Raw genomic sequence first — 19,986 nt, 5'->3', positions numbered from 1 at the left:
GGTGAATCTCTGGCCATCGGATCTCATCGTTAAGGAAAGAAGCAGAGGGTGCTGCAGACACTGGGGTCAGCGTTAAGCCAGTGAGGTCTCAAGAATTTTATTTGAACTTAACAATACTTCCTCATTCCAGACGAAGTCATTGATGGCAATGGATATTTGATTCACATTACTGTCTCCCATCTAAGTGAGGTGATTCACACTGTTACCTTCTTTAAAAATGGTCAACATCATCAAGAGTTCCTTCTTTCAGAAGACAATAAATGCCTATGTTTTGGAAGAGCCCAGAGGAGAACTTTAATTTCTAGAAAGACCAAATGAGAAGAAGTAGATAGGGTTCTCTAGAATTTTCATTTATGGTAAGCGATTCTCAGCAGGATTCCAATCCAATGTGGAATTTTTCCAGCCTGCGGAGGACATCTTCAAATGCCTGGAGCTGACAGGTACCCATCCTGTATGAGTGTACCTTGTTGAAATCATCAGGCATTAAAATCACTTTCGTACCAGTTGGTGACTAACTATTGTCCTGAGCCCCCTGGCGATCCAGCCCCTCAGTGGTGACACCCTGCCCCTACAAAAACGCCCTATAATGTAGCAACTAAAGAATTGATGCCCGACACAGAAGAGATCACCAAGACCAGACTCTGACTAAGTAGAGCCATTCTGATTGGTTTTTGGTTGAACACTTTGAATATCGCCCTGTAAATAGCACTCGTTTCCAGGGATATTAGGTATTAATTATTTTCTGGAAAGCAATCTGAATGTGCTGGCTTTGCAAATGAGAGCATCAATGCCCTAGAGTTTAGTTTCCTCATCTGTGAAATGGCAGGGTGCCTGGCTTAGTTTTCAGACTGGGTTCCAGAGTTGCCTCAGGGCGAGATTGCTCATCAGTAGGAACCTGGCCCCACCGCAGGCAGACCAGCTCCTTGCTCCTGCACTTCTCACTGGGCCCACATTACCTTGTTGTTTGGAAAAAGGATTTTGAACACTGGATTTTGCTCCTAAAAAAAAAAAAACAACTTAAATGGGTGCTAATCTTTCATCTTATTTTAAAATTCTCAAATTCAATTGTAACCACAATTACAAAAAAATAACATCTATATAATGAGAGCAAATAGTTTGATTGGGCCTACTCTGCCAGGCATTGTTCCAAGTGCTTTGCATATTTAAACTCATTTAATCCATAGAACAATACTATGACCTTGTGTTGTAAATATTAGTATAATTATTAAAGTTTAAAAAGAGTATGTTCAGAGATATTTATTCTTACTTTTATAATTTCCTTAGATACATTTGAGATCACAATTTATTCAAAGCTAATAGTCTTACAATGACTATTTCAATAAATAAAATCATGATATTGTCTTTTTATGTGCTCTAATTACAGATTTCTAGGCATATTTTTACGAGCATTTTGTCTTTAACGCTTGATTTCATCCTGAAGTCATCAGACTAACAGAGCAGCAGCTACGTCTGTACTTTCTCAATGGCTTATACTGTTTGTTTCCTCACCTTCAATCAAGACCTGGAAATCAGTTTTTCATGCCAGCCTGTGGACATGGGTCTGGGTAGCTATAAACGTGCTCTGATGCAATTAAAAGGCATTAGTGTTGATAATCAGTTCTTGACTGCCTCTGCTCAGCTGGGATAAACAAACCAATGCAGATCTCAGCACGAAATTCCTCACTCCCTGTCCTTTTTCCATGGGTTTGTGGAAGAGACTAGAGCCCCTGGCTGCCCCCATCTGCCTCCACTGCAGCACTTCTTGGGTGCTTGGTGCTCAGTATCTGCTTCCCTCTCCCAGGGCCCCAGCCCTGGGCTGCTGGAGGGGAGGTAGCTCGGCTCGGGTCCTTGCTGGTGGAGGGCACTGTCTTTTCTCGGTAAGTCCAGCAGAGCTGGGAAATGGAAACCATGTTATGTGAGAAACTACAGCTGTACGGCACGAGGAGGAGAAGGTTCTGGGAGTTCCTGTGTTTTAATAAAGTGGCAGTGGCCATGGGAGAGGAATTACACCAACTCCTGTAGCCTCTGTGGACAAACAGAGCTGCTGAGTGGCGGGTGTCAGCGGAAGAGAGGGAAGACGTCCCCTCCACTGGAGGTGTCCACACGGAGGCTGCGTCACACGGAGGTTGTGTGATAGCTTGCCAGGGATGACAACGAATTCCAACAGGATGTGTGGACTGACCGAATGAGCTTTCTGCAGCATCAACCATCCACCCCAGACTTCAACTGTTTTGCCTTACTGATCCCAAAAGCGTACACTGACTTGTCATTCCTGATTTTAAGCTAAAAACAAAAACCCAGCCCATTCTGAGATTTTACAGTTTTAACTGATGGCTTGCTCAGACTTTTTCAGTAAATATTCAAATGACTCGAATTAGACAGAATTCTTACATATTTGTATTTGCATATGTCCCTCTCTCTGTATTTTTGGTGGTAGGGTAGAGTCGCAGAGAAAGGGCAAGAGCCATGGTTGGAGAGCATCAGGAGTCAAAGCCTTAGCGGCAGCTTAAGCTAACGAGGAAGCTCTGTCAGGGGAATTTCAGACCCTGGCCAGTGCGAGTGGTGGGAACCGGAGGGCTGGCGTCCTTGAAATCTCAGCACAGGGGTGGTGGGCGGTGCTGCCCACTCCTGCCCTCAGTGTGCCTGGAAGACCCAGAGCTGGGTGTGTTCTGGAGGCCACCGCCCAGGTGGCCCAGGGATCACAGAGACACCTGCTGGCTGGCACTGCCTGTCTCCCTTCTCCCCAGAGCTATCCCTGATTTAGGGGGAGACAGCTGAAATTACACAATGCATGTTTCAGACATTCCTGCTTTAATATGTTAATATCCCTCCCACCCTCCAGATGAGGACTCTGATATCTTGTCCTACCTTTTTCTACACAAAAATGAAACTGCATTACACGTAGAATTTTTCAGTGTAGCTGTTGCTTATCCCATTATAACTAACCACTTTGACTTTTTTTTCTGTCCTGCCTTGACATGCTTTCTATATCAAGACCATGGAAAAATGCATTTCTTTGTGATATTTCTAAAATGACAAGTTGAAGAGATTTTTATCTCTGGAGACTGGGCTTTTATATTGCAGAGTACTCTTCTCCCCTGATGGCTAATCCAATCACATAGTTCCACAATAAACAAGATAAATCTAGATTAATAAGGCAGTGTGTGCAGAAAAATCTTCTTACTCTTTGTGACTTCTTCCCATAAATCTTAAAAATGTTCATTAAAAATCTCCTACTTTACTGCCTTCTTATATTGGTATCCCTGTTTAGAAAGATTTCTTGCTTAGAACATTCTTGGCCAGGTCACTCTTGTTAAGTAGGGAGGTCTGGTGGTTCTTGTTATTATTCTTTTGAACTGAGTTCATAAATTTTTTAAAACACAGATCTGTCAGCTTTTTTCTTTTCTTTTTCAAAGTTAATAATTCCCATAAAAGCCATCTATTTAAACTGAGTCTCATTGTTAGTAACCTGTACACCTGGAAAAATAAACTGAATTATAAATATTGGCCTTGATAACTAAGCGCCAAAAATACTTTAAAAAAGAATTAAAATTTCTTTGTCATAACTATCATGATTATTTAGCCCAGGGGGACCCTGGAAGACCTTTCAGACCTATTTGTAAAAGAAAATGTACCCTGGCAATTCACGAGAGAACTCAGCAATGTTAAATCTGCCCCTGGGGCAGGTAACAAAATCCGGTTTTTCATTTTGCCCTAAACAGTTAAGAAGATAATCAAGTCAGTTTGGGATTGGGTTATGCATAGGAAGGCTGCAAAAGATTACAAAATAGCCTCCCCCTGGCAGAAATGTAAAAAAGCCATTCCGTTTGTTTTCATTTCTGCCAAGGATTTGTCTTCAGGAGGCAAGCAGACGAAGAGACCAAGCCCCTGGTGTGAGTGCACAGGCAGGAGCCCCTTCATGCTCCGGAGATGCAGGTGGCAAGAAGGTAGGAAACCAACAGCACAGGGGAAAGAAAAGGAAAAGGAGTTTGGAAACAAAATAAGACAAGGCTTCTTTGGAATAACGGAGAGGATTCTTAGGAAAAAGGAAAATAACAGAATATATTTTCGTTCACTGATTAAATTTCAGGGCAGTATATGCGTTTTGAAAGAAAGTCATTGGCTTTAATCAATTGTTTCCTTACAGAGCTTTGTCCGTACATATGTGACAAAGTTATCAGTCATTTATTGACAGATTTAGAATGTGCGCTTAGAATAAACCGTCGAGATTTCCTTGTCTGTCATCCTTCCAGTGAAAATCAGGAAGGGGAGAAGGGAAGGGGTGAGGGTGGGAAAGGAGAGCAATATTTTATGACAGTGATAACACATTTTGCATTTGATATTTTTTTCCCTGCTAGAGGTTCAAGTGGATTGTCACAAGGAAAGGAAAAACTCTAAATTAAGCAGACATGGTCCAGGCTGCGGATTAGTTTAACCGCGGCTTTAATGGGAACTCCTTAGCAAGACAGGGGAGAAGGAACCCACTTTCCCTTCCCGCGGGATCACCGGCTGAGCTTTCTAGAATCAAGGAGCAGAGACTTCACTGATCCCACTTAAAAGCCTGTCTTGTCGAGATGTTGTGAAGAAAAGTTTTAGATTTTTATATAGCAGAGAATGTTTTCTATTGAACCAAACAGAAGACCAGATATATGAGATGGGGAATAAAAGGTTCCATCTAAAAGGCTGACATTTGTAAAAAAAAATACAGACTTTCCTTAAACCATTGTTTGCTCTTTGGTTTGTTAAGAATGTCACGAGTGAAGGGAAAAGATAAGGAGAGAACCACAGAGCTCACCTCACATAGTACGACCCTGTTTATTAATCAGAACGTTCTGTGGTCGGTGACTCTCCATTTGCTACGGCCACCTCTTCCCAGTCCCTGCCCTTTCCTGCCTGCTCTCGGTGGTCCAGGTGAGGCTCTGGCTGACAGGGGGTGGCAGGAGACAGCTCTGGGTCCTTCTGTGCCACTTCCTCCCCGTGTCAGTTTTTAGGCACTGATCTGTCCCTTGGAGATGGCAGCCCCTCCACTGGTCCCCAGCTCTAGTGCCTACAGGCTTGGGAAACCCTGTTCCTTCCCCTTGGGTGTCCCGTTAGGCCCAAGGTGGCGATGGCTTCCCGCTGTGCTCATTTTTGGGTACGTCAACCTCTAGCCTTGTTTTCTCTCAACATTGCCCACTGTTCTGTCAAGAGTTCCTTCTTTAAAAATTCATTTCAACCCTCTTAAGTAGGATTCTCTCTCCATGGGATTCTGACTAATACAGTGAGACTAAAAGTATCTCAAACCAGATGGAATCCAAGGTGAGCTGAAATTTCTAGTTGCACCAAATGTGGATGATGGCCGCTATACAGCGGAGCACAAACCATTCATTAGTTAGACGATTCTAAGCAAACAGATTATAGAAATTCCAAGTACAAAAGATCTGAAGAAATGAATGAAAATCAACTAGGATTAATTATATCAATCATGCACTATTATAATCATCTGAATCACCTACTGCTAAATTCCAAAATCCAGACTTCAAGAATTGTTCACAACTAAATAATGTAAACTATCTAGAACGATTTGTGAAATTTTAAGCAGGCTAAACTCACAATTCAGAGCATAACTCATATAATACTGATAGATTCGAATTTTTTAAAAGAAAAAGAAAAATTGATTTGTTGCTTGAATATTAGAAAATTTGCTGCATATTAAAAAGGCACGGGAACTCGGCTGTCTGCTTGTTCTGAGTCTGGCATGTTATTGTAATTTTAGGAAATGTAAATAAGTTTTACTATTAATAGCTTTTGATTTTTTAGTTTTGGCCCTATTCTTTCTGTAGGTAGTGGCTGGCATTATGGATAAATTACTTAATATAGTCTTGTTGCTGTGGAAATCACGGACTGGAACTGACTCGAGGATGCAAAGTGAGAAAGCTGAGGGGTGAGAGTCGAGATGTTCTCAGAATATCCTCAAAGGTGACAGCGTTGCAAAGAAGCCCGGGAGAGGGGAGGAAATAAAAGGAATGGTGGATACAAGTGAAGGTTAAAATAAGGTAAGAACTAAATATTATGCTGGCACTTGGGGTTAGTCTTTATAAATTGTTGCTTTCTGGCAATGCCTCCTCCTCTGTGTCTTCTTTGGGACAGGAAGTTCGGGTAGAGAGACCTTTCCAGGCAGAGCCTGTCACCAAGCTAAAGGGCTCTGGGGGTTGAGCAAAGCCTCTCTTCCAAGAGCTTGTGAATAATATGCATATAATATCCATATAACTTAAAAAAAGTAAGATTAAACACATTCTTTTGTTACTCTCAGACCCCATTTACTGCATTAGCGGTTGGTAATTAGATTTGAGCGCGGCTTCCCAAGCCTCCTGAGAGATTTCTGCTAACGGCACTGCCCCCTAGTGTTCGCTCGCTTTGGTGCAACGCGAGCAAGGGAAAAAAAGCGAAGATTAATTTTCAATACACACACTGTATTTACCAGTGCATCGCTATATGAGAATGTAAGATATCTTTCTGTGGATTATGTAGACATTTAATCACGTTTATTTGTCCTGATAAGCGATTAAATCATGCGAAACTGGCATAATCCTTTTCGGCAGAAATGAGTAAAAACAGAAGTAAAAGTTTAGACACCAGTAAATAATTTCTGAGTTAACAAACTGAGAAACAAATTACTTAATACTTTGGAGCACCTACTATGTTAGGTATGTACGAAATTCCGTATTAAAAGTGATATCAGTACTTAACTTTTAAAGTTTTTAACATTTCAGAATACATTTATTAATTTGCTCTCCAATTTGGGAGAAACAGTGAAGACAGAAGAGAGAGAAGGGAGAGTTCTAAAATTTTACATATCTAATTGGTTTTTCTTTATATTTTAATCAAGAAAATTATTTTGCAGAAAGTCCATTTTGATGAGATGTATAAATGCTATTTAGAATTTTAGAACAAAGTGAATTTAAAATAAAGCCTTTCTAATAGTATAGAAATAATAACTATGTATCTATTTGCACAAACTGAGATAATTATTTTCAGATTATTAAAAATTGAAAATTTCAACAAGATAAACTGTATGCCAGTGTTTTCTATGGTGCAGTTAACATACCATTGGTGATAAAATAAATTACTTAGGCAATGCAAAGATACAGACTTTTAATTGTTATGCACTTATTTTAATGAGCAATAGTGAAAATGTAACTGAGATATCAAGTCTATAATTTTGTAGTTATTAATATTTAGGACTACCTTACACATGAATTATAACACGCTCACAAATTTTTAGTAACTTTTACTCTACCACTAAATTGGATTAGAAATAGAATTTGCAGTTTCCTAAAGCTGGATTTTGCTATTTCTATCCTTCTGGTGTGATTTAACATGTTCCTTTGTCCAGTGTATTTCCTGTAAGTTGTTGTTCAAATTAGAGCGGTGCTGTCCAGTGGCAATATAATATAAGCCACAAATATAATTCTAAATTTTGTAATAGGCATTTTGAAAGAGAAACAGGAAAATAGTTTTAATAATATAATTTTATTTAATCCAATAGATCCAAAACATTATTTTAGTATATAACCAATATTAAGAATTATTGAGATTGTTTACATCTTTTTCTCATATTAAGTTTTTGCTATTACATGTGTGTTTTATACTTACAACACATCTCCATTCGGCCTAGCTGTATTTCAAATGCTCAGTAGCCACACGGGACTGGTATTTACTAGGGACTTCAACAGACTGAGGTTAAATTTTTGGCAAAAATACTCCATAGGTGGTGATAGTGTATACCTCTATCCAGAAGCACATCTGGTGGTCTTTTTGTGATGTTGGCAGTCATTATCATTGTCTACACCCAAAAATTCATTAAAGGTTGCAAAATGGTGATATTGGAATGTTAAATTCCTTCTTCATTTATTAGATGGAATACTTGTATTAAGAGAAACACCTCCTCATCAACTACTTGGTTACTTGGAATAGTATAGAGAAGGCAGAATAAATGTTTGATCTCTTTATTTGCTAGTCCTTAATGATTTTGGTTTCCTTGCATTTTCCAAGGATGATCAGTAATATTTTATTTTTACAGTATCATTAAGAATTAACAAATTTTAATATTTAACGTGTATAAGTCTATTGCAATTATATTTATTATTGTTCAAATTTTCCCGTCTTTGGCACTAAGAGCCTCTTTAACTTGATATCGGAGTTCTGACATCACCAAAGCAGCTTAGGATATTCCAGGCCCATCCTGTACATTTCCTGCCACAGACCTGTAATCAGCTCTTTCTTCACGGAGCCTTTGATTTCTTTGAGTGGCAAATGGTATGTAGAGACCATGATCTCATTGTGAGGGGCTGAGCACTTTCTAAGTCTTTTCAGTGAACAAAGCTAGGAAACATATATTTTAATAAAGTAAGAATATTCATCGTAAATTCATAGTGATAGTTCCTCTCCTAATTCAAGAGTGGAAGATTGTTTTTTTACTGTGTTCCCTTTGCCACGTCAAATTTCAGGTTTTTAATGACATGAATATAACTACTAATTCGCCTTATCCATAACACACACACAACAGTCTCAGAATAAATATTAAGACTACCACCAGCAAAATGATTACAAAAGCCAGTTTAAGATTCTTTGCAGTTGTTTTTGTCCTTATGATAACATTCCACTTAAGATAAACTGTCACATTGTGTTTTAAAGTCACTTGGAATCATCCCCTTGGTGTGGTTATGCCACCTACTGGACAGACAGGCTCAATTGCCTCATTTTGCTTTTGATGTTTAGGCAATTGCTTTATTTTAAATTTAATCTTGTTTTATAATTATGCAACGTTTTACATGACTCTAAAGTCAAATTTACAAAACAAATCTATTTTCTATCCCTGTCTCCTCTATCCTGTTTCCTTCCTCCACCTATAGATAACTACTTTATTTTTAGATGTTGTGGTTTATATTTCATTCAGTATATTAATATAAAATTACAGAAAATTAATATATATCCATATATTTTTATTCCGTATCTCCCCTACTAAATAAATGGCAACATACTTTACATAATTCTGTCCACTTGAAAAATTATATATTTTTATTAAAAGTCTGTGTGTGTATGGTAACCTAGAGTGTTGGATTTTGCTTTCTTAGGTAATCTGAAAATCTTTTTAGAAAAATCAATTTAATAGGTGAATTTATTGATAGGATCTAAAAGTCTGGCATCAGTTTTGTCATATTTATGTTATATATATTTCCACATATACATATCTATATACCTATATCTTATACATTTCTATTTTTTCTCTACATGGGCTATATCAATGCTGGTTTATGAACTGTTTGCTACCAAGCCATGATGACATATGTATAGAAAAATGAAAAGAAAATTTAGAAACATTTAAAGTAATTTGACATTGCAACTAAGTCCAAGCATTTGATTTAGTATTTTACAAAAGTATTGGCTTATAAGTGATTGGAAAAAACAAGTGGTCCTTCACGACAGAGAGTCTGACCAGCACTGGTCTACATTATTTGCTTGCACGTGCATGTGTTCTCTCTCTTGTGTATATTTTTTGTGTTTAGGAAGTTTTGTGCTATTTTGTTCTGATGGATTTTTATTAATATTTTTTTACAATTTCCTATTATATATGATTTTATTAACATATAAATACTTTATATTTATATATAAGTATATATATTTCGTATATAATACTTTTAGTATCTTTTTTACTACCATCTTTTGATGTCTTACTATGAATAAAATTAAAATTAGCTAATGATCCCTTCTTCATCTTCTCCCCTGTTCCCAGCAGAGAGCTTATTCTACTTTTCATATTCTCTTTCCAATTTATGTCCCCCTCATTTTTGGACAATTAAGTGTATATAGAGCAAATGGCCATTACATTTTATATTCTCTCCTTTAATAAACTACAGGCACTCTGAGTTGTACAAGTAAACATATACTTAATGTTCACCACCAGTTCTATTGTTGATGTCTCTTTGGTCATTTTGGTTGTCTGAGGCTTGTTCTCCATAAACTCCCAGGAAAGGCTCACAGGCTCAATATTCCCTGAGGTCTTATATGTTCATAAAGAATCATGACCGTGATATTGAAAGATCAATTAGCTGGATATAAAATCCTTAGCTCCCATCTGCTTTCCTTGTATTTCTTAAATATGTTATGCCATTGTCTTCTGGCATAAGGGATTGCTATCAAAGTCTGATGACAATCTGATTTTCTTTTTCTTATAAAGGATATTGACCTTATAACTAATGCCAAAAGGGACTTTTTCTTTTTATTTAAAGTTCAGTAGTTTTACTAGACTACGTTTGGGTGTAGGCCATTCTGGTTCAATTTTACCAGTTATGTCCTTTCAATATGTAGGGCAAATCTATTTTTAGGTTAGAAAAGCATCTTTTTCTTTTAAATTAAGCAACAGACTTCTATTTAGAATATTTGTCAAAAAGAAATACACATTGGGAATTAGATAATTTTTTTTATCAGAATGAAAGTAAAAATAAACATACCAAAGCTTGTTGGATGTAATGAATCAGTATTGAGAGTGACATAAATGAATGTAATAGGAAAAGTTTGAGAAATCAATAATCTAAGCTTCCACCTCAGGAAATTAAATTAAAGACAAATAAAGTACAAAGAAGGTAAAAGAAGGGAAGTAATTAAGAAAAGAGAGAAACCAATAAAATTAAAAGCGGATATACACCATAGAAAATCAACAATGCCAGAAGTTGGTTTTTTGAAAAGGTTAATATAATTCATTAAAGTTTAGCAAGACTAATCAAGAAGAAAGCAGAGAAAAACTAAAAATTACCAACACTAAAAATTTAAAAGTGATATTAGAATATTGTTATTTTTATTTTTTTATTTAAGTGGATTTAGGGGGTTCAAGTAGTTTTTTGTTACGTGCACGAATTGCATAGCGGAGAAGTTTGGACTTTTAATTTACCTGTCACCTGAATAGTGTACATTGTACTCAACAGCTAATTTTTCATCCTGCATCCCTCTCCCATGCCCCTCCTTCTGAGTCCCCATTGTCCATTTAGTCACTCTGTATGACCACACACACCCATTTCTTAGCTCCCACTTATAAGTGAGAACATGTGGTATTTGGTGTTTTGTCCCTGGGTTATTTTACTTAGAATAATGGTCTCCAACTCCATCCAAGTTGCTGCAAAGGACATTATTTCACTCTTTTTAATGGCTGACTAGTATTCTATGGTGTAGATATACCACATTTTCTTTATCCACTCATCAGTTGTTGGGCACTTAGGTTGGTTCCATATATTTGCAATTGTGAATTTTTCTATAATAAACATATGGATGCAGGTGTCTTTTTTTTAAATAAAGTGACTTCTTTTCCTTTGGGTAGATCCCCAGTAGTGGGATTGCTGGATTAAATGGTAGGTCTACTTTTAGTTCTTTGAGGAATCTCTATAGTGTTTTCCATAGAGGTTGTACTGATTTATATTCTGATCAACAGTGTCTGAGTGTTCTCTTTTCACTGCATCATGCCAACACCTATTGTTTTTTGACTTTTTAATAATGGCCATTCTGACAGGGGTAAGGTGATATCTCATTGTGGTTTTAATTTGCATTTCCCGATGATTAGTAGTGTTGAACATTTTTTTCATATGTTTGTTGGCTATTTGTATGTCTTCTTTTGAATAATGTCTGTTCATGTTGTTTGCCCACTAGAAAAGTATTCTTGGGAGGGGCGGGGATGGGTGTATACATACATAATGAGTGTGATGCGCACTGTCTAGGGCATGGACACGCTTGAAGCTCTGATTCGGGGCGGGGGGCGGTGTGCCAAGGGCAATATACGTAACCTAAACTTTTGTACCCCCATAATATGCTGAAATAAAAAAAAATAAAATAAATTTTTGTTTAAAAAGAAGAAGAAAAAAAGAAAAGTATTCTTGGATTATAATTGATAATATTTGTTTTTTCATTACATTGATTCTCTTTTTTATGGATTTCTATTATATGTACTTTGGTTCTCCTTTGCCTATTGTCTGTCTTTTTCATATATGCATATATTAAATCTTTTTATTTTAAAAATATTCATTCTGTCCTTTTCTATTTTCCTTAAGGTACTTTGTTCATTCACTACTTTGTTCCTTCTACTTTACTCTAAAATTTTGAAATAAAGTTTTCTTTCAACTTTAGAATTTTCCTAAATTCTATAAACTTGTTTTCAAGTCTTTGTTTCCTCCAATTAGTTTCTTTTTGAGTTTTTCTAATTCTGAGTTATAACATTCTTTCAAAGCTTCTATCTTTTTCTTTTCATTTTTTCCAGTTTGATTTGAAATATTAGATTAGAATTTTCATCTGTTTGTTTGCATGTTTTTCTTGCATGATTTTAGTATGCAGAGACATTACTGTGTTCCTTGATCCAGTTTTCCTTATGGTAGCTTTGATGGTAACTTTTTCTTTACTAAAGTTTAAATGAGATGAGTTTTCTTGTGCTCGTAGAAGGGAAGGGTGGGCCAGGATAGCTTCCTAGCTCTAGAGATTTAGAGCTCCTTCTATTTTTTTTCGGGACCTATTTCCAACTATGTATATGATACTTGTTGGCTCTTTACTCCTCTCCTCACTTTTATCTGAATCTTCTCTTTCCTTTGTTTTCTTTGCTCCTATTGTTTCTTCCCAGCTCAATTCAGGTTCCATTCCCAGCAGTTTCTCCTCATTGTGGGGTCTTGTCTTGGAAGAGATGTCTGTTAAAAGTCCCTTTTAAGGATCCACAGGGCCCAGGCTGCCAGCACAATCTGGTCCCTGTGCGTTCACCCATAAATTGGAGCCACCAAGACTGTACGGAACGTCAGCTGCTCTTCCCAGAATGGCCCACCAAGCTTTGCAGTGAGTACTTGCTGACCGTTTTGGTTCTTCTGCCTCTTGGGGCCATGAAAAGCCCCTTTGCCCTCTTTCCGTTTCCTCTAACATTTTCAAAACACCATGTAGGTCTTAATATCACCAGTAGTTTATTCCAACCCACATATATTTGGAGGTTCACAGGGATGTATTTTCTCACAGCTTTCTTGTAGATGTTGTCTGTGGGGTTTTGCTTTTGCTATCCTAGTTGCTGTGTTTCCATGGGATGATTTGGGGAGGTTGAAAAATTATGTCACCTTGCTACCATTTTCCAGGTTACTTTAAGCAGCCAAACTTTTAGACAATGTGCCTACGTCTATGTTAACAGTTTTGTCCAATGCACTGTGCAGTTGACCTTTGAACAAGCAACATGTGTTTGAACTGCATGGGTCCACATATGAGCAGATTTTCTTCTGCCTCTGCCAGCCCTGAGACAGCAAGACCAACCCCTCCTCTTCCTCCAGCCTTGTGCAGATGACAGGATGAAGACCATTATGATGATCCGCTTTCACTTAATGAATAGTAACTATATTTTATCTTCCCTATGATATTCTTAATAACATTGTCTTTTCTCTTGCGTACTTTATTGTAAGAATATAGTATATAATACATATGATACTCAAACTATGTGTTGATCAACTATTTATGCTATTGACAAGGGCAGTCAAGAGTAGGCTATTAGTAATTAAGTTTTTGGAAACTCAGAAATTATACACGGAATTTTGACTATGTGGAGTTGGTGCCTCTAATCCTTGCATTGTCCCAGGGTCAACTGCATTGTTTAATCACCATGGTCATATTGATGTCCATACATGTTAATGTTGGAGCCCTCAAATGTGAATGTCTCCATAGTTCAGGGATCTATTGATGTCTTTTCAAACTGCCAGCCCTCTTACCTCTCTCCGCACTCCTCAATCTGTGAAGAATCTCTGAGTGGCTCTTTGCTGCTACTGTCCTGAATGTTCCGGATGCTGATATGGAAGCTGATGGAACATGGACTGCCCATCTGGAGTGCTCCTGAGTGATCACTAGGCCATGGGACAGTCACAAAATTCTCTTTTTCCTTTCCTCCCCCAATGGGCTGTTAGCACTGATTCTTAACTGGGGTGGCAGAGGATGAGGCTTAGAGAGGCATGACCCTAATGGGATCAACATGAGGAGGGAATACACTGGGAAGAAGCAATAGTTTGATGAAAACTTCCCAAGCAATTCTAATAGACCTCCCCAGGGTTGTATTTGGATCCTCTGCTCCCGGTGGGGAGGGAGAGGGTGCCACGGACTTGGCCCTGGGTCCATATCACCTGAGCATCCTCATTCAGAAGGCTGGGAAGTGACCAAGATTAAGTGATGGGAGAAAAAAGAAAAGAAGGCAGTAGCCCAAGGATCTAATATTTTTTTCGGCGGGGGGGGGGGGGGGAGCAGGGGGGCAGTTACCATCTTCTTCAGGTGCTTAACATCTGAAGCAGATTTATCTTCAAGGTATTTAAAGTTAGTCCCGCTTACTGTTCAACTAAGAAACTCAACTCTAAACAGAAGATAAAATCTTTCCTTTTACAGGTAGAGATAAGGTATTGAATAAGAAAGTTTGAAAGAGGTGGCATTTTGGGTGAAAGTGTTTCCATCAAAGATAAACCAATGATATCAAATCTGTGGCTGTTTTAATAGATGGAGAAAAATCAGGAAGGAAGAGAGGAGCTAGGGAGAGAAATATAAGAGAAATGGAGGAAATTCCCAAGAGGAAGACAGGGAGCAGGAGGTGGATGCTGGAAATGGCCATAAATGCTGCCAATTTAATAAACACATTTGTGTCTGTGCACAAATAAAGGCACTGAGTGGGCGTTTTAATGGTCTGTGTGGATGCCAGGACTCGTACAGCCTCGGCTGCGGGGAAGGAAGATGGTCAGGTCTTCAGTAACATGGTGTGAAGGCAGACAAGGGTCAAAGAACTGCTAGCCTGACTCAAGTCTGGGTGGATGATGTAAGAGTTTAATAGCATAGAATATTCAGGATAATTTCTGAGGAACCCACAGAAGCTACAGTGTCCAGGGCATCTTAGCAACTTAAGGTCATTTCATAATTAAAAAAATAATTCATATTACAGGGTTCACATGTAAGTAGACTTTTCCTCTGCAAGCAAGAATATTATCATTTGGACTTCAGAGAAATAGATAACTTGGTATTTCTGAGCTGCTTATGTTTTCTCTGTTTCAGATGCTGTTTCTTCCATAATTAAAGAAGGAACATAGGAACTGAGGTAACTGAAACTTCGTTCTCCTCTCTATGGCATTAATATTTTCCCAATCATTCGTTTTTCTTTTCCTGTTTCCTGGATACAGAATTAAGTACTGTGAATTAAGTACTGAATAGCTCGGGGGGGTCCTTTCCCCTCCTCCTTCTCTCCTGGGTGCTTCTTCCCTGCTTCCCTTCTGAATTAACCGGTTCTTCATGTGGATGTTAACAATATCCACCCCACCCCTGCCCCTGTCATTCAAGGTTAGTGTTTCATTTTTAGTCCTGAAATATACATGAATTAGATCACCAGAGTATTCACTGATTAATCATGTGAAAAAAACAAAAAATGGAAACCTTATGAGTCAGAAGAGAAAAACTAGTGAGTCACTAAAAGGAGGGTGTTTCTATTCTATTAATTTCAGCTACACAGTATATAATTACCTGCATGTGAAAGATTTTCAGTTTTCATCCAAATAATGTATATAAAATCATGAAAAAATCAAGCTATAAACAATGGGGACATTTTAAAAGTCACACTGTTAGTGTTGAGCTTGGAGACGTTGCATTGATTTCTGATAAATTATTGTGCATTGACCTTTTCTCTTGGGCATTTCTTTCCATACTACATTTCCAAAAAAAGTCAGTTTGAGCTCATAATTGCCTTCAGAGGGAGGGTGTGTGTGTGCATGTGTGTGTGTGTGTGTGTGTGTGTGTGTGTGTGTGTGTGTGTGTCTCGGGTGGAATGTGCTGAGTTCGAGAGGCAGAGTGGAAAGCTGGCAATTTACTGTGAAATTCAGATGTACGTTCCCCATAACCTTAACCTTGTCTATTTTAATTCGTGATATCTGGGGTTCATGGGCCCCATTCTTCCCACGTTGTTGCCCCTGCCACGACTTACTGTGTGTAGTGTCTTTGTCATTCAACCAGGAATTCTCTGGAGCAGACAGGCAGACCCTCCAGCGGCAGTCGGTGGATCCCAGCGTGGATCTAGCCTGTTGGAAGCACAATGCGGGCTTGAGTCTCGTGGTCACATTCAAATGAGACAGGAGGGGGTGACAGTCTTATAGGAATTTAGAAGCCCTCTGACTGGGCTTTCCTTTGCATACTAGACAAATGGCTCGGATGTTTGAACTTCTATTATCATGTCTGTTTACTTAAACTTAAGTCTAAAACGGAATTTACATTTTTTTCTCTAAACATTTACCCTTCTAAATTTCCTTATTGTGTTTTGGTGATATTATGGTCCCCAGCCTCTCAGTTTTCCAAATTTTGTTTTTCATATATTTACTCAATTCAGTTGTCTATTCAACAACTATCTATCCAGTTGGTGTATTGTGTGAGCCACACACGGAGCACTCTGGGGCGGGAGGCGAGGTCGGCCCTGTCCTCGGGAGTTTGGGACTCAGCGGGCCCTCCCTGCATCCTCTCCCCCCCTGTCCCTCCCGCCAAGCGCGCCTGTGTCTTCAGTTTCGTCTTTTCCACCCCATCGTAGGGATCTCCGCCACCAAGCCAGGCCCCCGGCAGTGCTCAGGGACTTCTGTTAGCCTGGGAGTTAAAACTTCACGATGCAGTTTCCCACCGTCTAACCGGTTCCAGCAGCGCTCAGCCCTGGCTGTGCTGCAAATGCACACTGGGCATTTGATTTTTCTTGGTCTGTTTGTTTTTGACACAGATGCCCAAGAACCCGCCTGTAGAGTGAGTGAGTCAGTAAGGTTCCCCGTAGGTTTCTGCTGTCTTGAAAAGGCTGCCTTCGTCCTTTCCTGGGCAGGCTGGATCCACAGGCAGTGTCCTTCAGAAATGTCACGCACCTCCCTGCCTCTGAGTCTCTGCCTCTGCTCAGCCTGCTGGCGTCTCTCCCCTTATGGAAGCCCAAAGCCTGTTCCAAGCCCGAAGGGCAAATGCCCTGCTTGACTCCTCTGGGGCGCTCCCAGGGATTGACAGCTCTGTTGAGTGCGTGGCCCTGCTTAAACCCCACTCTCTGTCCGACTCCTAAATCTTCACACTTCAGGTCAGACTTGCCTCCGCCACAGCCTCTTCCTTATCTCAACATCTGAGGTGTGTAACTGTCCCTCCCAAGGGACTCAGTATAACCTCCGTCATTATTTTGTATTTGATTACATTTTTATTTTGTGCTTTCCAATTTTTCTCCATTATTTTGTACAGTCAATGGAAACAGAGAGGCTCTTGCATCTTTTCTGCTCCACAGCACGTCAGACTACACACTGCACAAAACAGAGGCCCAATGTGCTCTTGGCCCTTCCCTCCACCTAAAAATCCCTCTCGTGTTTCTATTTTCTCCTTTTCTTCCATCTCGTCTCTCTCGCCTGGCCAGTAAGGTTTCTGTCATTGTAAGGACTCACGTGATTAGACTAAGCCCACTCAGATCATCTAGAATAATCTCGATCTTTTAAAGTCAGCTGATTAGGAAGCTCAGTTCCATTGGCGACTTTTATTATTCCTTTTTGCCATGTAATGTTACATACCGGCAATCCCAGGAGGCATGATTTTTAATCCCTATTTTGTATATGAGAAGAAAGAGGCACAGAGGATTCAATGAACTCGTGTCTGACCCTGAGCTAGTCAGGGCCGGGACTCAATCCGGCAGGCTGGCCCCAGAGTTTGCACTTTTAACTCCGATGCCACACACTTCCTCCTAAAAGGAATTGTGAGTCCTCACAAATTCCCTTTTAGGGGCTCCAGAATTCCCTTTCAAAGTTACAGTGCTTTCAGAAATCCCTATTTAACAGGCCTACACGACATTAATAAAGGAAAAGCATTTGACAACTTACAAAGCTATTTTCAGTTAATCCTCCAAATAACTAAAAAGATGTATTACGACTATTCTTATTTTACAGATGAAAAAAAATAACCGAGCCTTGATTAAGTTAAGTGGTTTCTCCAGGCAGCACAGCTAATGAGTAGCTACGGTAAGAGCAGCCTCGTATCTAAAAGCTGGGTGACAACACAGTGTGGTGGAACCAGCACAGCTTTGGGGTGTGAGTAGCAGACATGAGGCTGCAAAGCCTGTGACTTGGAAGGTACGGAACTGGGCCAGCTCCGGTCCGGGGCACAGCCCCCTCTGGGGCAGCGTGCAGGGTGGCCTACGAAGGAAGGACAGCACTGCTACTGTCCCTCTCCTCCTGCCGGGTCACCGTGCTCTTCCCTTCTCCGTCTGTGGCCAGAGTTGATTTCACCATCACAGTTGTATCATGACAGGACCCCACTTAGAAGCCTGTAGCAGCACCCAGTGTCTACGGATAGGGAACAACTCTAATCTGGGACCAGACCCTTTAAAAGGTGCGTCCCAATCTCTTGTTTCCGCATCATCTCTGGCCGTTTCTTCCTCCACACCACGTGTGTCCATCACGAGTGTTGCTCTGGGCCTGTGGCCTGCTCGTCTCACATCCGTGTGACCCGCACACGGCTCCTTCTGGGATGCCTTTGCCTTTTCACCCTGGGAAGCCTCATTCACGTTTAGGGTTTGGTGCACATTAGTCTCTGCATGTGTTTCCAGAAGAGAGGAGAACATTCATTGCTCAGTTCTTTGTTCTTAACTCTTGCAGACTACACTGGTATTCCTGTGCCCTTCTGTCCCTCCCAGTAGCCTGTGAGAGCCTTGAGGCCAGGACATGTCACCTGAGTCACCTTTGTGTAAGTATTACTTCCTTCTCCCCCATCTTTCATGCCCAATGATGGAGAGGAAGTTCTTGGTACTTCATTTTATCAAGTATTCAACTCCTGCCATGTCAGTGAAGGGGAAAATAGCAACTATTGGGGCCAGAAAAGCCCCTGTACCCTGCCTGTCTCCTAGGGCCAGGGCAGGGCTAAACTGTGTTGGAAATGACAGAAAACAAGTTAGTCCAATCTTCTGTTGCAGAAAGTCCAAGAAACACTTGAAATTCTAGCCTTCTCTTCTCTCCAGGGGAAGGACCCCTATCGTGTCTCATTTCTTCATTAACACTTCCCCTCCCGCCTCCAGGAAAGCTACAACTCTATTCCCACCAAAACGAGTACAAAGTGAATCTGGTTCCTTGATGAGAACAGAGGTGCTACTCCAGCTGTGGTCGTCACCTTGCTGAATTTTGCAGTCCTAGCTGTAGGGGCAGCAGTAATACAGTAATCACCAGCCTAACCCATCAGCCCTCTCGAGTTATGTGTTCTGGAAAAATTAGCGCTTCTGTTCCCTCTTCTATGGCATGCAGGTGATGGCAATGTTCAACTGAATAAAACACATACAGTGATTGTATGGCGACAGGGCTGTGGTGAGGGACGAGGGACATAATGCAGGTGAAAACATTCAGCATAGCACTGTCCCCATGCCAAGCACTCGATACGAGAATAGTCATAGTGACGCATGATCTTCATCACAGGAAGATAGATATTCGGGAAAGATTCCCTGGGAATAAGCTGGAGAGCAGTTACTGGCTTGGAGGTGAGTTGGAGCCGGGGGCAGGGGCAGTGCTGACCGGAAGGGCTGACAGGTCCAGGGAGACCTGGCTGGAGGGCAAGTGGCCCTGAGGGGGAGTTTGGGTCCCAGCTCTCACATTTTCCCTCATGCTGTTTTGTTACCTTAAAATCATTGCATTGCTGTGAGGCATCAGAATAAAACCTTAAAGTTTTCTCAAAAGGGAAAACGTGTTTATATATCGGTTTGCTCTTTGATCATGACGTGGTGTCTCAGCTCAAGGGTTTATACATGCTCACTGCACAAACCCTACAGATCCCCGTCAGCATTCACTCGGGGATCAACCTCAAGGACACCTTTATCTTTAGGGGGTCTGAAGTTTGCTTTCTAGGACTTTGTGTGTGAGAGGGGCTCTCCCGTGTGCTGCTGGTTTTTCTGTCAATGGCGAGCTACGAATCCCAATTTGGAAAATGTGACTGTTCATTTGCTTAATT

The 19,986-nt window shown here is 40.1% G+C and overlaps 1 long non-coding RNA gene across 2 annotated transcripts; it reads left to right on the top strand.

The window, feature by feature from the left end:
• Nucleotides 1–13,253: 13,253 nt before the first annotated feature.
• LOC123621896 lies at nucleotides 13,254–19,756 on the top strand. 2 transcript variants are annotated; one of them, XR_006729323.1, is made up of 3 exons: nucleotides 13,254–13,377; nucleotides 15,067–15,109; nucleotides 18,651–19,756. It is a non-coding gene; the product is annotated as an uncharacterized LOC123621896 (long non-coding RNA). The 2 variants fall into 2 exon arrangements; XR_006729324.1 differs by lacking the exon at nucleotides 13,254–13,377 and adding an exon at nucleotides 14,749–14,965.
• The last annotated feature ends 230 nt before the right edge of the window (nucleotides 19,757–19,986 follow it).

The sequence above is a fragment of the Lemur catta genome, chromosome 16, assembly GCF_020740605.2.
Source record: "Lemur catta isolate mLemCat1 chromosome 16, mLemCat1.pri, whole genome shotgun sequence".
Classification (NCBI taxonomy): Eukaryota; Metazoa; Chordata; class Mammalia; order Primates; family Lemuridae; genus Lemur; species Lemur catta.
Note: the sequence above shows the minus strand (reverse complement) of the source record. Positions and strands in the feature narration are given on the sequence as shown.